At 46.1% G+C, this 21820-nt stretch overlaps 1 long non-coding RNA gene across 1 annotated transcript; it reads left to right on the top strand.

The window, feature by feature from the left end:
• Nucleotides 1-318: 318 nt before the first annotated feature.
• On the top strand, nt 319-6745 carry LOC147112686 (uncharacterized). The gene is made up of 2 exons (XR_015079446.1): nt 319-482; nt 4165-6745. It is a non-coding gene; the product is annotated as an uncharacterized LOC147112686 (long non-coding RNA).
• Nucleotides 6746-21820: the final 15075 nt, after the last annotated feature.

Below are 21820 nucleotides of genomic sequence, written 5' to 3'. Positions count from 1 at the left end.
ACAGGAACTATACCCAAGCTGGCTACCGACCAGTTTTCCACCTGGCAGAAATAAATCATGCGGATAATTTACTCACACCTGGAAAATAACTCAGCAGCTGAATCCAGAAGCAGTTGTTATTTCTAGATTTGTCAATAAAGCCCTTGTTGGTGCAGAATTTGTTGACCAAACCTCAGCTACATGCTAATGGGCTCGGGTAATGGCTCGTTCTGTTATGTCAACTAGATTCAATCTAGTTGAGAACGAAATCAACATCATCGACCATATATAAGGGACCAATTGTAGCTCAGTGGATCAACACCAATAAAGATGGGGAGAGCAGTGGAGCAGAACTGCCTTAAGTCTGGGAGTTAATAAAGTTCTGTTACATTTATACCACAGTTATATAACAGCGGTGCCACCAGAGGGAGTGCAGACCCCAGCGGCGGTGGAGCTGTGACATCAACATGTAGAAGCGACTGTACAATTTAAAGATTTAGCAGGTAAGTTGCATTAGTTGGCAATATAGTAGTTCTACAACTGGTTCTTGCATTTGCTTCTCCATTGCCAAACAAATGTGACAGCAGCCCTGGTGTCATGAGTGCCTTGAGATGAGAAAGGAAAGAGAAGCTATGGCCATACTTTCCAATCAAGTAAAGCTTTAAAATAAGGCAGAAGTTAAGCCAATTTTTGTTTATGTGTAAAATGAGAGCCGTGCCCCTGCAGTAAGTAAACAGAATCACCATTTCAACAAATGGTTTGGGCCTGCGCTGGTTGGAAGGATTTCAATTGAATTCTCTTGAATAGTGAATTTTCTGCCTCAAAAAAGATCAACCATTTATTTTCCAAGGCCTTGTTCTTGGTAATCAGTACCAGCATTAATCTCTGCTTATAGAGGTATCAATTTGAATTCCCAGTTCAAACTTAGCATTTTTCTATCTTTAATTATTCCGTTAGATGGGAGGGGTGCTGCTTGATCTAAATTGAAAACAATATCTGTCCACCTGGAGATCTTATTTCAGATTTGAACAGTTTTCAACTGGCTTAAAGTGATGTAACAAAACAGAGTGAAAGTAGCATGTGTATCATTTGTCTCACGCACTGCGATTATAACTGCACATAATCTGAAACTGCACTAGATTAATCCTTACAGAAAGCAAATTAAAGTTTATTGCTTTTGCTCAGAACACATCTATCTCGCTTTGGTTCATTGCATTACTGTAAAGGGGGATTCAATGTTTGGGAGCAGCTTTCCAGCCGCAGTTGGGAACACCTGTATGGATCTTCCATGGCCTTGCCTTCAGGCACCACAGCACGATAGCTAGATCATTATCAGTATCATATTTAGGTTAAGGGGGGGCACTTACATTCTATTGGCACTCTGCATGTCTGACCAAACTCTTCCCCCTCCTGCTTTGCTGACATTCAGCACAGATCAGACAAGTGCTTGCAAACACTTTGGGTATCACTTGACAAGGTTCTCAGGGAGACTCATCTGCCAAGGAGTCTATTAATCTGTCTCCAGTGCAGCATAAAGCACAAATCAATCTTACCACCGACCACCCTCATTGTTAAATATATCATATTATTTATAATGTGCACTGCAATAAATTCCATTTTTTTCTTTCAAAAGGTTAGCATGTTGCAACAATGAGTCTGTAAGCTGTAAGCTAACTGTACAATTGGATGAGAAATGTATAATATGTGTGTAAAGATAGATATAGATCATGATAAATTTGAGGCCTGAAATAATCAGTATGGATGTATATAATATACATACAGCTACATTCATTTAAAGAAGTGGGTATGGCTCCTACTTGGACCATTAGGTATTTTGAACTCCTGGTATGCAATTCGCAAAAGTACAAAGAAACATCTTTCTTGTTAAAGGCATATTGCCATCTGGTAAATTGGCATAACATCAAAGCGGAATTAAACAAGAATTGCAATGTTGTGACCATAGCGCCATATCACTGCAGCACAGGTTGCATCTGTTCTTCAATTCTCTTATAATTTTATATAGAAATTCTACATATAGAAAACTAATATATTAAAACAATTATGTAAACAATTAAGCTGTGATCATTCATTTATGTACATCACTTAGGCAATAAAACTCTCAATATCGTCATTGCCCTGTCCTATATAAAAAGCAAACCAAGTTGAACAAAATGCTATAACCACGAATGTCTTGCATTTACCCATTTCAGGTTAATCCCTTTCAGGTGAATCATAAATAGACAAGAAATTTTAGTAATATGGAAAGGCCTGTAGGCCTGTCAAAGGTATCCCTTTTACAGAGATCAACACCTCCAACCTACCTTCTCACCATATCCTCAATCTATTCTCTCACTATCTGGCCCAATTTGGATCATTCTCTGGTATAACTTGAAATGGGCAGTATACACTGTATTTCATTAGTACCAGGCAGTATATAGCCTACTGATCGCATACTTAGCCTTACTTGGTAATACAGAGTTTAATGCTGTTGTAAATCAGTGCAGCATGAATGACTTGCATTTATTTAGTGCCTTTAACATAGAAAAACATTCCAACACACTTCAGAATTGGGAAAGGGATAAGTAAATAAACAAAAGGAACAGACATTGAGCTATTGTGGGAGAGGTGACCAAAAGCTTGGCCTAAGAGATGGATTTTAAGGAGTTTTTTTAAGCTGGAGGGAAAAGTAGGGAAGGATTTATGGAGTGGTTTCCAGGGAGTAGGGCTGATCAGTGGTGGGAGGAAGCGAGCTAGGATGCACTAACGGCTAGAGTTGAATGGCTGAAAGGTGCAGGATGGAATGTAAAGCTGGAGGAGTTTGCAGAGTTGGGTGGGGCAAGGCTGTGAAGGGAATTAAAATCAGTGTTGAAATCAGCGAGGCTGGTGAGATGGGCGAGAGAGACTTAATGTGGGACAGGATACGGGCGGCTCAGTTTTGGACATTGGAGTTTATGGGGGATGAAGAGTAGGGGGCTGGCAAGGAGGATGTTGGAATAAGTAGGGCAGAATTTCCTCTTAATGGACTTGGGCATAAAGGATTACTTGGGTGGAAAATTGGGCAGAGAGGTTTACTCTATAAATGACTCTGCCTGACTTTTCTGTCCAATCATTTTAATAATCCCTGCCTGATTTTTCTCTGTGTGCTGTGCCAGGCAATTATTCAATGCCCAAGTGCTATTGGAGAAAAACCTGCCCTAATGAGCCTGGAGGTGACAAAAATATAGATGTGGGTTGCTGCAACAGTGGGGATATGGTAAAGGAAGAGGTGGATGATGTCATGGAGGTGGAGATAAGTGGTCTCAGTGCTGAATCGGATGTGGGATTTGAAGCTCAATGAACTTTGGTGTGCAGACAATCCTGAGGGGCCAAGGAGGGACCAGCAGCAGGTGGGATGGTTTTTGTGGGGCTGACTCCTTTTTGGCCCCACAAAATCGGTAAAATAAATATTACCCATGCTGTTTCCGGACCAGCTACGAGTGGTCCCTTAAAGGGATGGTTGACTTGGCTGCCCTACGCTCAGATACACTGGGCAGAGTGCGCCAGCGTGCACTCCCTCCCAATGGAAGACCAAAATTGTATCAGGATCCTAATCGTGTCTTAGGATTCCTATTTAAATATATTAATGAGGCCCCACCTGTTTCGGGCAGGAACACTGGCCACCTAAATTGTGGCCTGCTTGAAAATCACATCAAGCGGATGTCGGGCACAAAATCAGCCAAAAGTTTTAAAAATTTCTTTTTGACCTGATACCACCTTGTTCATGACAAAAGATACCCTGATCAATGTTTCCCCTAAGGTGTGCGGGCGCGCGTAGACACATCGATCGGGAGGTCCCGTGCAGGCCGCTCACCAACTGTTGCCACTGGGAAAGATACTGCGCAGCAAATTCAAAGGGACACGCATGAAAAAAAATTAGAGGGAACATTGCCCCTGATGTTTCAGAAAATAGTTATAATAAATCAGTGGAATATTTGAAGTAAGGACTGCTTGGTGCTTGGTTTTCTCATATGACAATGGTAACAGGTAATGTGTTGATGTTGAGGCTCAAGATGTTATGTGACTATTATGTGATAGCGAGCTGTAAGAGGCAAGGATTGTACTTAGACTGTAGAGAGTTTGGTGAAACAACACAGATCTTTGATTGGTTGTGATTTCCAAATAATAATGCTCTATTCCTTTATGTAGGTCTTGAATGTGTCTGTCCCTCGGGCATCTAGAAGCCATTGCCACGGTACATGCTTCCTGTTCTTCATGGACCAAGTCTTCAGCATCTCTGGCATCCTCTGGGACATCCACCATCATATCTTTCCTGAGTGCAAAGTTGTGAAGCGTACAACATGTCACTATAATGTATGAGACGGTGTTGGGCATATACTCAAGGCACCCCAGGACCTATCCAGGCACCAGAATCTTCCTTTGAGCATTCCAACAGCTTGCTCAGTTCTTATCCTTGCCTTATTGTGTGCTTGATTGTCATGCTCCTTTGCAGCATTGGTAGTGCCTACAAATAGGCACCATGAGCTGTGGTAGTAGCGGGTATCCCTTTTCATCCAGGAGCCATCCTGCTTCTTACCCTTGCTGTGGAAATAGAGCTGGCATACTGGACTGACAAAGTATAAAAGTATCATGACAGCTCAGCATATTGTGAATTCCAGAAGCTGCACCTATTATAGCAAATGATCTACACATTGAAGGATTGGGTGCCTTTGTGGTTCTTTTAAATGCAGGGGTTTACATTTTGGCACTCAATGCCACATGGTGCAATAAATAGCTTCAATAAACCTGGAGAGTCTGGCAATTCTGAAACACTTGATACCCTCTCTGTGTGGTAACACTGTCAAGTTGTATAAATTGAGCTGCCCTGGCAAAGTCAGCCATGGTGAGTTGCCTTATAGAGAAGTATGTAAGTTCCCTGTGGCTCCCTGGAATGAGCCTGTGACATGAAAGTTGAGAGCTATCGTCACTTTCTGTGCCAGAGTCAGTGCTGTGTGAGCTGTGGACCTTGGTTGCAGATCTGTCTCCAAAGCTTCATGACTGAAATGTAGACTCCTGAGACAGAGCTCCTGGGAAAGGTCTCAGAGTGTAAGTGTGGGTCTAAACATACTGCTGGAGGGTAGTGCTGGAATGGTCAAACTCTCCGATAGTGCTTCTTGATTAATCTGGTTTCCCTTACAGCCTGCTGCTGCGAATCTTCCTCCAGCACATGTATCATGTAAAGTGAAATTTCCAATGGAAAACCCATTGTGCAACCCTCAGTGCTGGTTTAGTAATTGTCTTGAAATTGAATGCTTTCGAAGGGTAATGCAAAATGTAGGCAAAGGCTTCCTGAGTATTACAGTGAAATCTTTTTCCACAATACCTGCAGTGAGTCCCAAGATATGGTCAAAAAGTTCCACAATTAATCTCAGTTGAGCAGTGTCCCTTTCACCACGTGCTTCTGCCTTGATGAACAGATTCTGTACTAACTGCGGCTTTTAAACATTCGCACGTTCTCAAGGATGGATGGGTAAGCAGAAGTCTAGGGGGGTAAAATTGGGTTGATTTGCGCCGGGGGCGCTAACGAGAGGTGCTAACGAGAGGCGCTAACGAGAGGCGCTAACGAGAGGGAATGGTAGCATAGTGGTAATGTCACTGGGCTAGTAATCCAGAGGCCTGGACGAATGATCCAGAGACGTGAGTTCAAATCCCACCACGGCAGCTGGGGAATTTAAATTCAGTTAATTCAATAAATCTGGAATAAAAAGTTACCATCAGTAATGGTAACCATGAAACTATCTGATCGTCGTAAAAACCCATCTGGTTCATTAATGTCCTTTAGGGAAGGAAATCTGCCGTCCTTACCTGGTCTGGCCTATATGTGACTCCAGACCCACAGCAATGTGGTTGACTCTTAACTGCCCCCTGAAATGGCCTAGCAAGTCACTCAGTTGTAACTAACTGCTACGAAACAAAATAATAAGAATGAAACTAGATGGACCACCCGGCATCGACCTTAGCACCGGCTACGGACACGGCAATGGCACACCCGGCCCAGTCAACCCTGCAAAGTCCTCCTCACCAACATCTGGGGACTTGTGCCAAAATTGGGAGAGCTGTCCCACAGACTAGTCAAGCAGCAGCCTGACATAGTCATACTCACAGAATCATACCTTTCAGCCAATGTCCCAAACTCCTCCATCACCATCCCAGGGTATGTCCTGTCCCACCGGGGGTGGTGGCACAGTGGTATACAGTCGGGAAGGAGTGGCCCTGGGAGTCCTCAACATTGACTCCGGAACCCATGAAGTCGCATGACTTCAGGTCAAGCATGGGCAAGGAAACCTCCTGCTGATTACCACCTACTGCCCTCCCTGGAGTGTTTACGGGATGGTTTCCTGGACCAATATGTCGAGGAACCAACCAGAGATCAGGCCATCTTAGACTGGGTATTATGTAATGAGAAAGGATTAATTAGCAATCTTGTTGTACGAGGCCCCTTGGGTCGGAGCGATCATAATATGATCAAATTCTTCATTAAGATGGAGAATGAAGTAGTTGACTCAGAGATTACATTACAGCTTGCCATAAACAGAGGGACAACCACTAAATATAAGAAAAGAGTACATACAAATTATATGAATGTATATTTATACACTCAGGGATATATCTGTTTGTACACTGTATGGATAGATCTGTATTTTTGTGTACAACCATGAATGTTTTTCGATGCTTTGGCAACATAAGATGTACCTTGTCATGCCAATAAAGCGATTTGAATTGAATTGAATTGAATTGACTAGGGTCCTGAATTTAAATAAAGGAAACTACGATAGTCTGAGGCGCGAATTGGGTAGGATTGACTGGGGAATGTCACTCAAAGAGTTAACGGTGGATAGGCAATGGCAAACATTCAAAGACCGAATGGATGAACTACAGAATTTGTTCATCCCAGTTTGGCATAAAAATAAAACAAAAAAGGTGACTCAACCGTGGCTAACGAGTGAAATTAGGGATAGCATAAGATCCAAGGAGAGGACATATAAATTGGCCAGAAAAAGCAGTAATTCAGAGGATTGGGAGCAGTTTAGGATTCAACAAAGGAGGACAAAGGGATTAATTAAGAAAGGGAAAATAGAATATGAGAGTAAGCTTTCAGGGAACATAAAAACTGACTGTAAAAGCTTTTATAGATATGTGAAGAGAAAAAGATTGGTGAAGTCAAGCGTAGGTCCCTTGCAGTCAGAATCAGGGGAATTTATAATGTGGAACAAAGAAATGGCAGACCAATTAAATACATATTTTGGTTCTGTCTTCACAAAGGAGGACACAAATAACCTCCCAGAAATGTCGGGGAACATAGGGTCTGATGAAAGGGAGGAACTGAAAGAAATCAGTATTTGTAGGGAAATGGTGTTAGGGAAATTGATGGGATTGAAGACCGATAAATCCCCAGGGCCTGATACTCTACATCCTAGGGTACTTAAGGAAGTGGCCCTAGAAATAGTAGATGCATTGCTGATCATCTTCCAACATTCGATGGAATCTGGAACAGTACCCATGGATTGGAGGGTAGCTAATGTTACCCCACTATTCAAAAAAGGTGGTAGAGAGAAAACGGGGAATTACAGACCGGTAAGCCTGACATCGGTAGTGGGGAAAATGCTACAGTCCATTATAAAAGATGTAATAGCAGAGCACTTGGAAAACAGTGACAGGATCGGACAAAGTCAACATGGATTTACAAAAGGTAAATCGTGCTTGACTAATCTACTGGAATTTTTTGAGGATGTAACTAGTAAAATAGATAAGGGAGAACCAGTGGATGTGGTGTATTTGGACTTTCAGAAGGCTTTCGATAAGGTCCCACATAAGAGATTAGCGTGTAAAGTTAAGGCACATGGGATTGGGGGCAAGGTATTGACTTGGATAGAGAACTGGTTGGCAGATAGAAAGCAAAGAGTTGGAATAAACGGGTCTTTTTCAGAGTGGCAGGCAGTGACGAGTGGGGTACTGCAGGGATTGGTCCTTGGACCCCAGCTATTCACAATATATATTAATGATCTAGACAAGGGAACTAGATGTAATATCTCCAAATTTGCAGACGACACAAAGCTGGGTGGGCGTGTGTGCTGTGAGGAGGATGCCAAGAAACTACAGGATGATTTGGACAGGTTGGATGATTGGGCAGACGCATGGCAGATGCAATATAACGTGGATAAATGTGAGGTTATCCACTTTGGTGTCAAAAACAGGAAGGCAGATTATTATCTGAATGGCAATAGATTGGGAGAAGGGGAAGTGCAATGAGACCTGGGTGTCCTTGTGCACCAGTCGCTGAAGGTAAGCATGCAGGTGCAGCAGGCGGTTAAGAAGGCAAATGGTATGTTGGCCTTCATAGCGAGAGGGTTTGAGTACAGGAACAAGGATGTCTTGCTGCAGTTGTACAGGGCCTTGGTGAGACCACATCTTGAGTATTGTGTGCAGTTTTGGTCGCCTTATCTGAGGAAGGATATTCTTGCCATGGAAGGAGTTCAAAGAAGATTCACCAGGCTGATACCTGGGATGGCAGGAATGACGTATGAGGAGAGATTGGGTCGATTGGGCTTGTACTCGCTGGAGTTTAGAAGAATGAGAGGGGATCTCATTGAAACTTATAAAATACTGGCAGGACTGGACAGACTAGATGCAGGGAGGATGTTCCCGATGGTCAGGGAATCCAGAACCAGGGGTCACAGTCTAAGGATAAGGGGTAGGCCTTTTAGGACAGAAATGAGGAGGAATTTCTTCACCCAGAGAGTGGTGAACCTGTGGAATTCTCTACCACAGAAAGCAGTAGAGGCCAATTCATTAAATATATTCAAGAAGGAGTTGGATATATTTCTTAAGGCTAAAGGGACCAAGGGGTATGGGGAGAAAGCAGGGACCGGGTACTGAACTTGGATGATCAGCCATGATCGCATTGAATGGCGGAGCAGGCTCGAGGGGCCGAATGGCCTACTCCTGCTCCTATCTTCTATGTTTCTATGTTTCTCAGCTGATGAATCAGTACTACTCCATGTTGAACACCAGTTGGAAGAAGCACTGAGAGTAGCAAGGGCACAGAATATACTCTGGGTGGGGGACTTCAATGTCCATCACGAAGAGTGGCTCGGTAGCACTCTACTGACCGAGCTGGCCGAGTCCTGAAGGACATAACTGCCAGTTGGGCCTGCAACAGGTGGTGAGAGAACCAACACGAGGGAAATACCTACTTGACCTCGTCCTCACCAATCTAACTGTCGCAGATGCATCTGTCCATGACAGCATTGGCAGCAGTGACCACTGCACAGTCATTGTGGAGACGAAGTCCCGTCTTCACATTGAGAACACCCTCCATCGTGTTGTGTGGCACTACCACCGTGCTAAATGGGATAGATTCAGAACAGATCTAGCAGCTCAAAACTGGGCATCCATGAGGCACTGTGGGCCATCAGCAGCAGCAGAATTGTATTCCACCACAATCTGTAACCTCATGGCCCGGTATATCCCTCACTCTACCATTACCACCAAGCCAAGGGACCAACCCTGGTTCAACAATGAGTGTAGAAGAGCATGCCAGGAGCAGCACCAGGCATACCTAAAAATGAGGTGCCAACCTGGGGAAGCTACAACACAGTACTACATGCATGCTAAAAAGTGGAAGCAGCCATGCTATAGACAGGGCTAAGTGATCCCACAATCAATGGATCAGATCAAAGCTCTGCAGTCCTGCCACATCCAATCGTGAATGGTGGTGGACCATTAAACAACTAACAGGAGGAGGCTCCAAGAGTATCTCCATCCTCAATGATAGTGGAGCCCAGCATGTGAGTGCAAAAGACAAGGCTGAAGCGTTTGCAACTAACTTCAGCCAGAAGTGCCGAGTGGATGATCCATATCAGCCTACTCCTGAGGTCCCCACCATCACAGCAGCCAGTCTTCAGCCAATTTGATTCACCCCATGTGATATCAAGAAACGGCTGAGTGCACTGGATACAGCAAAGGCTATGGTACCCGACAACATCCCGGCTATTGTGCTGAAGACTTGTATTAATTACATGTTATATGCAAAATAATATACATTGCTGTATTAATTAATTATAAGTTAGTCTCTCAGGAGGCTTCCTGACTCGGTCCGGATAACGCCTCGGGGGTGTAGTAGTTTCTGGTGGTGTAGTAGGTTCTTCTGGCAAGGCTGATTCGGCTTGAAGGCCAGTGTCGGGTTCATCGGGCTCCAGTATCACCGGATCGGAGGTAGATATGGGTATCTCTACTTCATCGTTAGATGTATAGAGTGGTGGTGTAGGTTGTCCCTTTTCGGGTGACTTGATGATTTGGTCAGCATGGCGCCTTATTATGCTGTCTCCGATGTCCATGGTATACATCAGTGGTCCTAATCGTGTGCAGATAGTTCCAGGCTGCCATTTCTCGGTACGGTAGTCCCGGGCCAAAACCGGTTGGCCTATTTGGAAGGCCCTAGTTGGCCTTTCATTCATGCCCTGAAACTGCCGGTTCTCCACGTCCCTTCGGATGTTGGGCTTGATCAAATCCAGCCGGCATCTTAGGTTTCTATTGTAGAACATCATGGCGGGAGTTTGGTTAGTAACCATATGCATTGCATTCCTATATGCAAATAAGAAGTTATCCACCTTGTGCTGAAGTTTTATGTCTTCATTACCCATGGCCTTGATGGCCTTCTTGAAGGTCTGGACAAACCTTTCAGCCAATCCATTGGTGGCGGGATGGTATGGGGCGGACGTGCAGTGCTTTACCTCATTGTTCTTTAAGAACTTTCTGAATTCTTCGGACACAAATTGCGGTCCATTATCAGAACATATCTGCTCCGGCAGCCCATTCCTGGCAAATATGGTCCTTAATACTGTGATGGTTTTTTCCGTGGTGGTGGAGGACATCTTTATTACCTCCGGCCACTTGGAGTGTGCATCAACTGCGATTAAGAACATTGAGTCCATAAATGGACCAGCAAAGTCGATGTGCACCCTTTGCCAGGGAGATGAGGGCCACTCCCATGGATGTAGAGGGGCCTGTGGCGGAGCATTTTGGACCTTCTGGCATCCTAGGCAGCTCTTGGTCATGTCTTCGATGTCTCCATCGATACCTGGCCACCATACAAACGCCCTAGCTAGGTTCTTCATTTTCACTCCACCCAGATGCCCCTCGTGAAGCTCCTTTAGCACTTTATGCTGGAGTTTGGGTGGAATCACCACTCTGGATCCACACATCAAGGTTCCTCGGCACACTGACAGCTGTTCTCTTCTTTGCGAGAATGCTGGCAACAGTGGTTCGCCATGTGCTGGCCATCCCTTCACTGTTAAATCGTAGACCCGTGAGAGAGTAGGGTCATTTCTTGTCTCCCTTTCAATGGCAGAATTTGTCACCGGTAGACATTCCACTATGGTAGAGTGGAATATCTCTACTGGGTCTACTGTAGGTGCCTCTTCTATCGTTGGCAATGGTAGGCGTGATAAACCGTCAGCATTCCCATGCTGTTTTGACCCTTTGTATTCAATGTTGTATTGGTGTGCCCCTAGAAAAAGGGACCACCTCTGTAGTCTTTGTGCCGTCATAATGGGGACACTTTTTTAGGGTTGAATATGGAGATGAGGGGTTGATGGTCAGTCAGCAAGGTAAATTTTTGTCCGTGTAGGTAATGGTTGAATTTCTTCACTCCCCATACCAGGCTGAGTGCTTCCCTGTCTATCTGGGCATAGTTACGCTCAACTGAGTTCAATGAGCGTGACGCAAAAGCTATCGGCCGTTCCGAGCCATCAGGGAATCTATGGGACAATACCGCTCCTATGCCGTAAGGGGATGCATCGCACGCCAGTCTGATTGGTAGTGATGGGTTGTAATGAGCCAAAATTTTCTCGGATGTGATTAAGTCTTTAAATTTATGAAAGGCACGTTTACAGTCTTCGTTCCATTTCCAAATCACTCCTGTCTGTAGAAGATCATTAAGAGGGTGTAGAATAGTTGATAAGTTTGGTAAAAATTTATGATAGTAATTTATTAATCCCAGGAATGACCTTAATTGTGAAACATTTTCAGGTGCTGGGGCTTTTATAACTGCTTCAATTTTCTCAGGTGTCTTATGCAACCCTTCCTTATTAATTATGTGGCCACAATATGATATCTGATTTTGGAAAAATTCGCACTTGGGGCGGTTTGCTCGTAGGCCCCGTTCTTTCAGCCTAGTGAGCACCTGCTCCAAATTGGCAAGGTGCTCGTTGTCGTTTTCTCCTGTTATAAGGATGTCGTCCAGGTAGCATTGAGTCCCTGGAATCCCTTGCAGGACTTGCTCCATAGCTCTTTGCCAGATAGCTGGAGCTGATGCTATTCCAAAAACCAGTCGATTGTACTGGTACAGGCCTTTGTGTGTGTTTATTGTGAGATACTTTTTAGAGGTCTCCTCAACCTCCATCTGTAGATATGCCTGTGCCAAGTCAATTTTTGTGAAACGTTTCCCTCCGGATAGTGAGGCGAAAATATCTTCTATCCTCGGAAGAGGATACTGTACCGTGTGAAGGACCGGGTTTACAGTCACCTTAAAGTCCCCACAGATGCGAATTTTTTTCTGTTCCTCAGAGTTATTTTTCAATGTTTTTTTCATGACTGGAACGATGGGTGTTGCCCATTCGCTCCAATCTATTTTGGATAATACGCCTGCCTTTTCCAAATTCTTCAGCTCTGCCTCGACTGCCGGACGTATTGCGTATGCTTGCCTTAAAAATTTTTGGAATTGCTGTATCTTCCACTTTTATTGAGGCGGTGATGCCTTTCAAGGTTCCTAGTTTCTCTTGAAACACTTCTTTGGCGTTGGCCAAGATGTCTTTTAATCGTTCAGGTATGATGTCATCATTGTTTTTTTCCTTACTGGTTACCGTCAGTGCCTGAATGGAGTGCCAGTCTAAACGTATCTTCCTTATCCATTCACGTCCCAACAACGGTGGACCACCATCTTGTAGAATGTATAAATACAACTTTTGTATTTCTTTGCCGTTGTATACCACAGGCACCCTTATTTTTCCTTTGGGGTAGACTTTCTGCCCCGTATATGTTTTTAAGATAATGGATGTGTCTTTTAGAGGTATATGCGAAAATAGCCTCTCGTAATCTCGTCGATTTATTACGGTTAGAGCTGATCCTGTATCTAGCTCCATTTTAACTGGGGACCCTGCTATTGTGAGGGTAACCCAAATGGTTTGGTAATCCTCTTTGGCAAGTACATTATGTAATTTGAGACAGCTTAGTCTCTTTTTCCGGAGTCGCTATCGCTATTCCGGTCTTCGGAGCTATTGTCCGTCATCATTTGTACCTTCCTGTACTTTTCTTTATTGATTTTTTGTTTTCTGTCAGTGGATTTATTTTGTCCAGATTGGCATACCCGTGCAATGTGTCCCATCCTCGTCGCCACTGTAGTATCCGTGTGTAGATAAAGACACTGAAGACAGGAGTTGGTTCATAGGTATTTACTAAGCAAGTCTGGGGGGGGGTTTCTAAAGGATATACACAATACACAGGCTTATATAGCCCAAGTGGCAATTACCGGCATTACGCACACCTGGGGCTCTTAAAGGCACATACACCATAATTGCTCTTAAAGGCACATACACCACAACTTGTGCTCCAGAACTAGCCGCGCCTCTAGCCAAGCTGTTCCAGTATAGTTACAACACTGGCACCTATCCGACAATGTGGAAAACTGCCCAGGTATGCCCTGTCCACAAAAAGCAGGACAAATCCAACCCAGTCAATTACCGCCCCATCAGTCTACTCTCAAACAACAGCAAAGTGATGGAAGGTGTCATCGACAGTGCTATCAAGCGGCACTTACTCACCAATAACCTGCTCACTGATGCCCAGTTTGGGTTCCGCCAAGGCCACTCAGCTCCCGACCTCATTACAGCCTTGGTCCAAACATGGACAAAGGAGCTGAATTCCAGAGGTGAGGTGAGAGTGACTGCCCTTGACATCAAGGCAGTATTTGACCATGTGTGGCATCAAGGAGCTCTAGTAAAATTGAAGTCAATAGGAATCAGGGTGAAAACCCTCCACTAGCTGGAGTCATACCTAGCACAAAGGAAGATGGTTGTGGTGGTTGGAGGTCAATCATCACAGCCCCAGGACATCGCTGCAGGAGTTCCTCAGGGCAGTGTCCTAGGCCCAACCATCTTCAGCTGCTTCATCAATGACCTTCCCTCCAACATAAGGTCAGAAATGGGGATGTTTGCTGATGACTGCACAGTGTTCAGTGCCATTCGCAACTCCACAGATAATGAAGCCGTCCATGCCCGCATGCAACAAGACCTGGACGACGTTCAGGCTTGGGCTGATAAGTGGCAGGTAACATTCACGCCACAGAAGTGCCAGGCAATGACTATCTCCAACAAGTGAGAGTTTAAACACCTCCCCTTGGCATTCAATGGCATTACCGTCGCCGAATCCCCCACTAGCAACATCCTGGGGGGGTCACCATTAACCAGAAACTTAACTGGACCAGCCACATAAATACTGTGGCAACAAGAGCAGGTCAGAGGCTAGGTATTCTGCGGCGAGTGTCTCACCTCCTGCCTCCCCAATGCCTTTCCACCATCTACAAGGCACAATTAAGGAGTGTGATGGAATACTCTCCACTTGCCTGGATGAGTGCAGCTCCAACAACACTCAAGAAGCTCGACACCATTCAGGACAAAGCAGCCCGCTTGATTGGCACCCCATCCACCACCTTAAACATTCACTCCCTCCACCACCGGCACACTGTGGCTGCAGTGTGTACCATGTACAGGGTGCACTGCAGCAACTCACCAAGGCTTCTTCGGCAGCACCTCCCAAATCCGCGACCTCTTCCACCTAGAATGACAAGGGCAGCAGGTGCATGGGAACACCACCGCCTCCAAGTTCCCCTCCAAGTCACACACCATCTTGATTTAGAAGTATATCGCCGATCCTTCATCGTCGCTGGGTCAAAATCCTGGAACTCCCTACCTAACAGCACTGTGGGAGTACCTGCACCACACGAGCTGCAGCGGTTCAAGAAGGCGGCTCACCACCACCTTCTCAAGGGCAACTAGGGATGGGCAATAAATGCTGGCCTTGCAAGCAATGCCCACATCCCATAAACAAATAAAAAAAATTAAAAAATTCAGCGGGAGGTTAGCGATGACAGAAGCTGCCAGTGCCTCGCGGCGATGACGTCATCACCGTGCGCAGTGCCCCAGTCATAACCTTGGGTTGGGCCCCCTGACCTATCGCTAGACAATATATCCGACAGGGTCAGGGTGGCATTTTTGCAGCCGCGGCAGTGCTACTTAAAGGGCAGGTATTGTGTGGCCATTTTTTTGGCCGACTGCCAGCACCTGCCCCCTTCCCCTTTTTTCTTCGGGGTGGCAGCCGCGATCTCTCAGCCTGGCACTCCTCTCGAGTGCCGGGCTGTTTTGGCACCCCGCTCCCCAGTGGTCCAGCAGGGCCCCGGTGCATGCAGCGCTAGGCACCTCCCCTTTAATCATGGGAGAGAGGCCTGCAATGACGCGGCGCTACATGCGTGGAGCTGTTGCATGTAGCACCATGATATTCACTGGTAGCGCCCCAGCAAGGATGGGGAGCGCTTCCTGTAGTGCCCCGCCTCCTGCTTGGGGCGCTACTACTTAATATACGGCGCAGGAATGCTAACTTTTACGGGGCGCTACAGCGCCCCAAAGGGGGCGCCACGGAATTTTTCCCCCTAGGAATTTAGGATGGGTGATGTTGTCTTGTCCCAATCTCTGTCATTTGCACGTGGCTGTCACTGTGAGGTCAGACGATTCTTCAACACACCCCAAAACCAAACAAAGTTAATGCCAGCGTGCTTCTCCAGAGGAACCCGGTGTAAATTTGCCCCATCAGAAATCCCTGCACCCGCAAAGGCATAATTACTGATTTATCTCTTTCCCCAATGCAGGAATTTTGGGGCCTAAGTGGACAAATGTGTGAAGCAGCGGAGGATACAGAGTTATGGGGAGAGAGCAGGGCAGTGGAATTAGCTTTCAATTGCTCTAGCAAAGAGCCACAAAGACAGGATAGTCCGAATGGCTGCCTTTTGTGCTATAAACTTCTATGGTAGAAAAATGTAACTTTTGTTTCACTGAATTCATAAAATATTGACCAAAGACATTGACATTTTTATTGTACTGGAGAGTACAGTTCATATTTCATTATATAATTTACTTGCGATATGCTGTCAATCTGATGCCTTAATCTTCAGTAAATTCCCTAGTGGGAGCTGTGACTCATATTTTATATAATTTTTTTCAAGTTTGTTTGAGCAGGATCTAGATTTTGTAATCATTTTTTCTCCGTTCCTCTCTTTGAGGTTTTGATTAATGCTGGGGTTTCGTTCCACAGGTCTAACAGCCCAATTGTACCTCAACCAAGTGGCCATTCTATTTTTGTTAGTCTAGGCAGTGAATGTTGAGCAGCTGGAGTCCAATCCTGTCCTCACCTGGCATCAATATATTTACATTTGCTACAGGGCACATTGGGTAGCAACCAGTAACAGGACCCCTCAACCTTCAGACACTGAGCCCAACTGGGGCATCCTCATTGCTGCATAGCTGCCATTAGTGATCCTGGGAGATTCCGCAAGCCTACATCTCATTGTACTGCACTTGTGCACTAACAATGACAATAAAAGTTGATTTGATTTGATTTGATTTGATTTGATTCCTGGTCTATATGGCTCAGTAAGGCACCTGGCAGTACATTGACCCACTGAACCATTAGTGGAGCCGAAAACTCATTCCTAACTTATATTTTTTTCAATATCAACCTGAGCCCCACAGTGACAAGAAACGCGCCTCAAACTTGCATCCTGGCTCATCTGCATCCAGTTCACTCCCAAACATTCTCTGGACTTTACTATGGGGGGAATCTAGCTGTTAGTCGAGCTTGTTATTTGTTCACCACATGGATGGTGTCATTTTTCCTTCTCTGCTTGTGGTATTACTGCAACGTGAACAGTTTCCAAGTAAAAACAATTTCTGGTGATTCATATTACTCAAAATACTTGATTGAGAGAACATTTGGCACATTAGCATGTGTGGTAATAAACAGAGTCCCCTGTGCCCAGCATGTTCCTCATTATAACATGATTTGTAAGGGCTATTAAAGGCAGTATTACTATGACTGTGACTGTGTACTGCATTGTGTGGAAGCTTTTGTCTGCACCTGGTAGAGAAAGGAATATTTTTAATAGTAGTTGATTTTTATTTTAAAAGGTTTAAAAGTTGAAACTTATCTGGTCTACGGTGATCTCCTCCAGCGCTCCACCTAGTTTTTGATCAGTTTGAGAAAGGGGTCCTAAAACTGGCACTAGGCCCCTTTTTGGCATATCAAACGGCCGAACGCCTGTTTTAGGCTGACAACAGGGTCGCCTCTAGAGTGCCCAAACCAATGTGGCATCAGGCGTGTTTCTGATGCTATTTGGGCACGGGAGTTTGGCCCCCTAAATTGGACATCGGTGCCCCCCATTTTCCAACTGGAAAACAAGTGTAAGGAGGTCCTATTTTCCCCCTATTATGTACTGTTGTAGTTCCTGGATTTAAATATAAGAAAGTCAACCACTTGCCTTAATTACATAACTGGATCGCAGCAGTTCTACAGACACAGGGCTAGGTTTTCCTCTGTGGCAGGGTTTACCATTGGATGTGTGCATTTCCACCCACCAGCAGGACCCTGTTGCGATCCCATCCTGTTTTCTGGGTCAGCTTCATTGTAATATTGTGGGTCAACTCCAAACATTACTTGCGTTCTCTATTGGGAGTTTGCCTGTGAAGAGGAGAGAAATCTGGTGTTCCCTTTTAAACTGGCTGCAGTGGCTTTAAGGGGACTAGCAGCCATTTCGAAACTGAGACCAGGAATAGCATTACAGGCCAGTGAGGCAAAGGAGGCCAAACAAAAGCAATGGTGCATGTGCAGTAGAGATGGCTTTAGCATCGGTGTCATCTCTTCAACCTCTGCTTGGAAGCATTTCAATGACGTCACCAGGATAGCCAAGATAACAGAAGGCAGTTACTCTTTGTAACAATTCAATGTAATGTAAGCATGTTTCATATTTGCAGCCACCTTACCCCCATTGTGTAGAATAGTGGTTCTCAAACTTTTTTGGTTGAAGGACCCTTTTTCAAATCAATTAGTAATCATGGATCCCACCCCCCCAATCTAAATTATAATACTGTGGCAGAACCACTAAATGACTCTGACTAACAGTATATAATTCTCTTTAACGAGGTTCTAACACCAACCTAAACCTGTACCATTGTGTTAGGCATTACTGTGTTTTGTATATAGAGTTTGCATGTACGGGGCGTGGCCCCTTTAAGAGCGCGGGAAAACGCGGGCAAACGCAATGGCATCACGTCGCAAACCACGGGACTGCCCAGTCAGTCCTCGTGGCATCTCCGTTGAGTAAAGACCTGTTTAATCGTTCTCTGGTGTCGATCTCAGTTATTCGTAGGAATTCATTAATTCTACAAAAGAAGAGCACAGCATGGAAGCGAACGCCATTTCCCTAAAGCTACCGCAGTTCTGGGAGCAGCAAGCGCCCTCGTGGTTTATTCAGGTCGAGGCCCAGTTCGCCCTGAGGAACATCGATGCGGATCAGACCAAGTATCTTTACGTGGTCTCTACACTTGACAGCTCTACTGCCTCTCGGATCGTCAGCCTCCTCGAAAACCCCCCAACGGAGCGCAAGTATGAAAACCTCAAGGCGCGGTTACTGCAGGTTTTCGGGCTCACAAAATCGGAGCGCGCCCGTCGATTACTCGCTAGGCCCGGGCTCAGGGACTCCAAGCCTTCAGAGTCTATGAGCCAAATGCTCACACTCCTGGGCTCAGAACGGGAATGTTTCCTATTCCGCGAGATTTTCCTCAGCCAACTGCCTGAACAGGTACAAGCTGCCCTGGCCAGATCTGAAGTTGAAGACTGCGCAACACTCGCTGCGGAGGCTGACAAAATTTTCGCTGTAACTCGGCAGTACTGCGCCGCCACGAGGCACCCATCCCCCGCAGACACCGCACCAGCTCGTCCGCCTGTTGGGCTGTGTTTCTACCACACGCAGTTCGGCGCGAAAGCGAAGCGTTGCCGCCCTCCCTGCAGTTTCCCCCCCCGCAAAAAAAACGACTGACACTGCGACCACTGAGGAACGGGTCTAACGGGCACCCCGCGGCCGCGATGGCGATCGGCAACGCGGGAAAATTGCTCTTCATCACCGATACTCTCTCCGGTCGTTGTTTTCTGTGCGACACCGGAGCGCAGTGCAGCATTTTACCCGCGTCCGCCCTCGATGTGCAGACGGGGAATCACGGCCCCGCCCTTGAAGGGGCCAATGATGGAACAATTCGGACCTTCGGCAGACGGCGAGTGGAGTTGTGCCTCGGGGGGCAACGTTTTCACTGGGAGTTTGTTACGGCCAAAGTTTCCCAGCCCCTCCTCAGCGCGGATTTCCTGTGCGCCAACAGCCTCCTGGTCGACGTTAGGAACCGGCGGCTGATCAACGCAGCAACTTTTAATTCTCTTCCGTGTTACCGCAGTAACACTACGTTGCGCACCGTCTCCTGTGTGTTCCCAACTCCTGATGAGTTCGCTCGCCTGCTCAGCGAATTCCCCGACCTGACAAGACCCACGTTCTCCTCCACAGCCACGAAACATGGTGTGGAGCACCACATCACCACCAATGGCCCCCCGGTCTATGCGCAGGCCTGGCGCCTAGAACCTGGCAAGCTGGCAGTCGCAAAAGTGGAGTTCGCAACCATGGAACGGTTAGGGATTATTCGCCGGTTGAATAGTCCCTGGTCTTCACCCCTCCATATCGTCCCGAAGCCTGGCGGCGGATGGCGGCCATGCGGCGACTATCGACGACTAAACGACGCCACCACTCCAGATCGGTACCCGATCCCCCATATACAGGTCCCTTCCGCGTGTTGGAAGCAGGGGCCAAAACCTTCACGGTAGATGTCGGTGGTAAACCGGACCACATTTCGGTCGACCGCTTAAAGCCAGCACATTTGGACCTCGATCACCCCGTCAAGACAGCACAACCGCCAAGACGGGGTCGGCCACCCGTTGTCATTACGGCAAACCATGTGCGACCGCCCGCCAGACCGCCAGCCGCCCAGCAGCCTCTGCCTCGAGAGTACAGGAGTCGTTCTCACCATTTGACTTTGTCCGTTAAAGCTAATTCTGGGGGGGGGGCGCATGTGGCAGAACCACTGAATGACTCTGGCTAACTGTATATAATTCTCTTTAATGAGGTTCTAACACCAGCCTAAACCTGTACCATTGTGTTAGGCATTACTGTGTTTTGTATATAGAGTTTGCATGTACGGGGCGTGGCCCCTTTAAGAGCGCGGGAAAACGCGGGCAAACGCGATGACGTCACGTCGCAAACCACGGGACTGCCCAGGCAGTCCTCGTGGCATCTCCGTTGAGTAAAGACCTGTTTAATCGTTCTCTGGTGTCGATCTCAGTTATTCGTAGGAATTTGTTAATTCCTACAATACTATATAATACTCACATTATGAAAATGCTGCATGTAAAGAGTGTTTTAATAATGCTTTTAAGAAAACAGGTATTTACTGACAGCTATCAGTGAGATGGGTGTGCCTGCTTCTCACTGCAGAGTATGTCTATCCTCGGTGTGATGTTTGACAATTTATGTAAAGCTGCGCCTGCTGTTCACTTTCCTACTTGTTACATTAATTTTAAGTACTGTCCTACAAACTACTGCTCATCTATGAATTTTAATGAAATATCATTTGAAATTAGCAAAAGCTTCAATTTTAATTCAATGCTAAAGAGCTAAAGAAGTGAAATTAAAAAGAACACAAGACGAAAAAAAAATTCTCAAACCCTATAGTTGTTTGGTTAATCCCACCCGTCCGCCGACATCCACATCAAACAAACTTCTTCTTTTCGCAGTCAGGGCATTGCCAGCGGGTCAAGAACATGTCCTTGCATTTCCTGCTCTCAGCCAGTCCGCACCCTGCTGTCTCCAGCCAGTGACACGCAAACTCTCCGCTACCCTCCCCCCAAAAAACAACAGCCGGGCAATCTGACAGGCCCTGGGTCTCCAACAGCCCCGCTCCCTCCATTGCACAACTTTTCCAGAACTTTCCGGCATATAAATCAGAGCTGCCGGTAAGGAGATTTCAACTCAATTCGGCCCAGCGGCGGTTTCAACTCGCCGACATTAATGATCCAAGATTATCCCACACAACTGCTTCGGAAAAATTTCACGCATCGAATAAAAACATTCCAGCAGACCCCGCAAAGCCAGCAGGAGTCTCGCGGTGAACGATGGCGACTCGCCCTTGGTGGAACTTTAAAACTTATCGACTCCCAATGAAACGTTTCTAGTTTTCAGCCGCCCTTCGCCACATTACCACAGCGCAGCCTGTGGAGGAGCAGTGAATGACAGACCGCAACTTCAGGACTTCTGCGTTAGGCTGTGCATGTGCTAAGTCCTGAAGGTCCGGTCAGTTTCAGAGGCAAAATGACGGTGAACGTTGTTAGTTCATCAGGACCACAAGTTCCGGGCCACGTTTCCTATATTTGGTATCACCCACATTAAGCAATGATGACTGACACCTTGATGCCATTCCGTATCATACCAAATAAAGAAAAAACTTGCATTCATCTTGAGCCTGTCATGATCTCAGAAGCACTTTGCAGCCATTGTAGTGCTTATGAAGTGTAGTCACTGTTATAGAGTCATAGAGTCATAGAGTTATACAGCACAGAAAGAGGCCCTTCGGCCCATCGCGTCCGTGCCGGCCATCAAGCCCTGTCT

This window comes from Somniosus microcephalus, chromosome 9 (genome assembly GCF_052327205.1).
Source record: "Somniosus microcephalus isolate GS21.2 chromosome 9, FLI_Smic_1.0, whole genome shotgun sequence".
In the NCBI taxonomy this organism is placed as follows: domain Eukaryota; kingdom Metazoa; phylum Chordata; class Chondrichthyes; order Squaliformes; family Somniosidae; genus Somniosus; species Somniosus microcephalus.
Note: the sequence above shows the minus strand (reverse complement) of the source record. Positions and strands in the feature narration are given on the sequence as shown.